This window comes from Physcomitrium patens, chromosome 2, assembly GCF_059467195.1.
Source record: "Physcomitrium patens ecotype Gransden chromosome 2, ASM5946719v1, whole genome shotgun sequence".
Lineage (NCBI taxonomy): Eukaryota > Viridiplantae > Streptophyta > Bryopsida > Funariales > Funariaceae > Physcomitrium > Physcomitrium patens.
In genome coordinates, this window is record NC_143411.1 from 17,853,775 (window position 1) to 17,858,455 (window position 4,681).

The 4,681-nt window shown below is 38.9% G+C and overlaps 1 long non-coding RNA gene across 1 annotated transcript; it reads left to right on the top strand.

Annotated features, from left to right (window-relative positions):
* The first annotated feature begins 1,763 nt into the window (after positions 1-1,763).
* LOC112274320 (uncharacterized) lies at positions 1,764-3,487 on the top strand. Its single transcript, XR_002967391.2, has 2 exons — positions 1,764-2,176; positions 2,769-3,487. It is a non-coding gene; the product is annotated as an uncharacterized LOC112274320 (long non-coding RNA).
* Positions 3,488-4,681: the final 1,194 nt, after the last annotated feature.

The following is a 4,681-nucleotide window of genomic DNA, read 5'->3' on the forward strand; positions in this document are numbered from 1 at the left end:
AGAATAATGCAGCGAATTCAACTTCGGCATTGGCAAGGACTTCATGCAGACGAGCGTGATTCTGGCTGGCACCATCCACTTTGGCATTATCCTTCAGAGTTCTACAATGCAATGCATTTGGTTTGAGCACTGATTATTGTACTCACATGCTGTGAACCAAATTTGAAGTCGAAAGCCCTCGGCATCGGAGTTTGAGAGACTTGACACATGCGATGAATCTTTGTCTGCATGTCCATCTCCACATCAATGTCGAGGGTTTTTGTGACGATACCCGGTGAATTGTCAGGAATTTTTTCGAATGCAGTCGTTGATGTTTCTTTCTTAATGCTGCATAACCAGGTCGCATCCTGAGTTATGTGCGCTTCTGTTGTCAACACACACTGGCTTAACTTCAGTGTTGGCGAAGTTGCAAAATTGTGTCGAAGTTTCTTAGGTTTGTCGATACTTTGCGTTTAATATGTGCGCGAACGAGAGATGAATAGGTGCGACTTGAAGAGCACTCAATTATAACTAGAAGCGGGGGATGTTGGAAGATAAAGTCGACAAGCAAAAGTGATGTCCTGTACGAGTTGGTTCTCTACAAACGCAATCGCAAAAGAGAGAAGGGGGACAAAAAATGGAATTGCAAAAAAAGTTTAGACGCTGATGAACCACTTCAAATCCCGCAATCTGAGGGTTCGCGGTGCTCTATAAAACATAAAGTCATCAAAGTCATCAAGGCGTAGGCACTGTCATCTTGAAAGCATCCATCGATCCGGTGATTTCCTGTCTCGAGGCATCATAATGTGATTTACATCCGGTGATTTCCAGTCTTCTACTTCACAGAAATGTTTCATTCATGGACAATGATGGCCAGTGTTTTAAATGGTGTTTCACAAGCTATTAGGCAACGGCCTCCGAAGTCAAGCATGAAAGGATTCACAATAAGTACGCGCGTCGCACTTAATGTGGGCAGCAATCGAATCTCTCGCCGACTTCCACTGTTTTTTTTGGCTAATTTTTGGTTAATTTTTTCAGGGTTCAGCAAAAGTGATGCAGTCCATGTTTGTTGATTTTGGTTCAGAAGATGTAGTGGTTCAGCTTTGTAGTGAAGTTGTACACAGAGAGAAGCATCAGATTTTCATGTGTTGTGAGTTGGGGATTTTTTGTGGGCACTGCGTCTGTTTTAACACTATTGAATCTTCATTTGGACCAGGTTGACTTTTGTTTTTTTTTAGTTTACTTTGAGGTTTTCTGTACATCATTACAAAATTCTTTTTCAAATTAATTCCGATGTTTGTAAATTGAGATCTGAATCAATTATCAAAATGTGATGATATAAATATGTTCCACAATTGAACAAATGGCTGTTTTAAGTAATTATTCTTTTTGTTTCAATCAACTATTAGAATGGGACATCCATATGAAATTAGTTAATCTTACAAGACAATCTCTAATATAAAACAGCTTAGGGGGGATAAATAAATTGAATAAAAACGTGGCCAACTGCACGGGTTTCCACCAGTCTCTTATATAAGACAGCTTAGAAGTCAAACAAGAAGAACGCTCTCTGATTGACCGCATGCCTCATCGTTTTTGTCAAAAGTGAAACAAAAAAGCCTTTTATCCATCAAAAATCAAGCAAAGTGCGTTTACTGGGCGTTTTTGTCATCTGTGTGCCAGTTACTCTTGCGAAGGAACAGTTTCAATAACTGTTACAATGTGTTCTCAGGCTCTGGTTCTTTGTGTTCTAGCACGAAGCGACACAGCACTCTCTGGTTCACAAACTCAAAATAACTCACAATAGTCTTCACACAGAACTGTCTATTTGAAATTGAGCATTGTATACATGGTGCGCATTATGTGCATTGTAATTTATGCATTGTGCATTTGTGCATTGTGCAATTTGTAGAAACAGTATCGTGTCGAGGTGAATCGTCGGCCGCATCTGGAGTTGCAAGGGCGGGAAGATGTTTGCTCACATCAACGACATCTGCTTCCACTTGCTTCCCCCGGCAGTTGATTCTAAGTTTATATTTTTGCAACTAGATAAAGTTTTATGGAAGAATTGACGTTTTTCGGTTTTGTGGGGTTCAGAGTTGCTTCCGAGATGTTGGCATGCTCTCTATTATGGTGCTTTCTAATTTTCGCCGAGCATGGTGTTGACTTCGTAAACACATGGAGATTTTGAAGTCAGGTGATTTTGATTCGGGATCGTCGTCCCCTGCGCTCATGTTTCAAAAAAACTTTCTTCATCAACAGACTATCCACTGTGACTATCCCAGTGTCAAGATCTCCTCATAAACAACTTTGTACCGGAACTTCGAAGTTCATGTCATCAACAACTAATACGAGGCCCCCATGTCGACCGAACTGCAACGTAACACGTATATTGTCAATTGGTTTAGCAGCTGAGGTTTACGGTTTTGTTTTACGATTGTGTGATCGGCGCCTCTCTGGATGGAGTTGATCTGTTGCGTTGATTTATAAGTAATATTCACAACAATTGTCCTGCGCTCATGTTTCAAAAAACAAGAGAACAGACAATGAAAATCAAAATGGGCCATGGTTTGCTGAGCATGGTGTTGACTTCGTAAACGAGAGCATGTAAGCAGAAAGAATTTATTGATCCCAGAATCATCGTTACAAGATTCTGCCACTCGCAAACATTGCCACAAACTGAAGCAGAGGTCGAGGTGTCAGAGCATATCAATTTCCGCGGAATAGTCCACACTCTTAGTTGGCCTTGATTTCAGATTGCAAATAATAATCGCATCATCGATGTGCAGGTGCTGAGAAGGGATTAACAGACCCTCAGAAAATAAAGGTTGGCAAGGTCACCATCGACCAGCTCAAGACGATCGCTCAAGAGAAGTTGCATACTTGAAGTGCACAACAATCGAGTCTGCCATGAGAATCGTGGCCGGAACAGCAGCCAACTTGGGAATCGAAGTCGACCCACCTCTGCTGGAGAAGAAGAAGAAAGTTATGCGAGCTCTGCAGGCCAGAGCAGCGCTGCGGCAGCGGGAGGTAGGAAGTTCGAGCGACAATCAAGCAAGATCTCAACATCGGCACCACCCTCCCAGCTCCAACGAAGACTAATTGGTGGATGGGGTAAGATCGCAGGAGATGGCGAAATCCGGAGATTTAAATGCGACCACGTAGCAGGTGGAAGAATTACAACACTTGATTCCTCCACACACACACTACACCAGCATGCACATGCATTTTTCTCACTGAAATGTTTTTTTTCTGTAAAAAGTAAAATTTTCTCCTGTCCTGGCCCTTCAATCTTCACAAGTGCCCATAGTTTGCTTCTTTGCAGACATGTGTTATCAATGAGTAGTGGAGCACCACATTATTTACTGTATGAATCAAATTATCAATCTTATTGTGCTGGATGGATCAGAACTTTCTTACCTGACATTGAACTTATTGGTTTGAAATGTGTGGATTTGGTGTTCAACTTCTATTGAAATAGAAAGACAGCAATCCTTTTATGTAAGAATTATTTGTACATTGGTCTTTCTGGGATCTATTCTACCACTCAATTATTCTTCAATTGACTCAATTCCTCAACCTCTTTAATAATTTTTTGTTTTACTTCTTTTGGATATTGAAAATATTTTCAATAGGTTCATTTTTTTCTTTTTAACTTCCAGTTTCTATGAACTATTTAAAATACGAGAGGTCCTTTTATCTTTGTAATTTAGATGAATTTAATAGGATTGTAAGATACTATGTGGAGAATGAAAGAAAAATTTTATACATAATTAAAAAGATGAATTTAATGAAAATTTGAAGTGTATTAGAATTTTTTATTATAAATTAAAGTTACTTTAATGAAGGATATTAAAAACATTTGGTTTATGATATATCAAATCAGAAAAAACAAACCAGGATAAAGTAGCAATAATCCTATCAAATTAGTTTATTCTAAAGGTACAAAGATATTTCTATAAAATGTATATATATCTAAAAACTTAATTTTCACCAAAGAATATTTTCAATATAAGAGATGAGACAACTTAAATCCTTTTTCAATTCTTTTATTTATTTATTTATTAGTTTTGTTTTTTATTCTTAAGATGTGATCAATTTTTGACTTCACAACCACAAATTAAACTTTTATACCTTTTTTTGTGGCCAACTGCAGGGGTTTCCACTAGTGTGTACATATATATATATATATATATATATATACATACATAGATATACATTTTGTTTGTGACTTAGCCTTCTCTCACACTGTAAATGTTCAATCACACCCACTCTGTTTTTCTACTTGGTCGCAACTAGGTTGCCTTAGACTTCTTTGCATATGTTGTATATTTTCTTCTGCTGTATTGCGATCCTTCTTGCTGTTTTGCTCCTTCTGTCTATGATTCGGCTCCCCCCGCCTCCATTATTCCATTGTTTTGCTCTTTGTCTGCGGTTTCAAATCGCATTCCTCTTCCTTGTGTCGTATTGTCAGATTGCTCACCTTGCTATCTCCATTGCTACCGTTCTGATTTGGATTGTAGCCGCACTACTCATAGCCTCTTCTTGATGCTCTGATTTCCACTTACTGCTCACCCTTTGCTCTCACTTTGTCGTTGATGAACTCATTTCACAGAACCCGCCGTGGCGTAGAGACTTCGGATTGCTTTTCTTCTTCCTCTTTAACCGCAACGGCTCTGGCATTTGTTGCTTCTATTTTTTT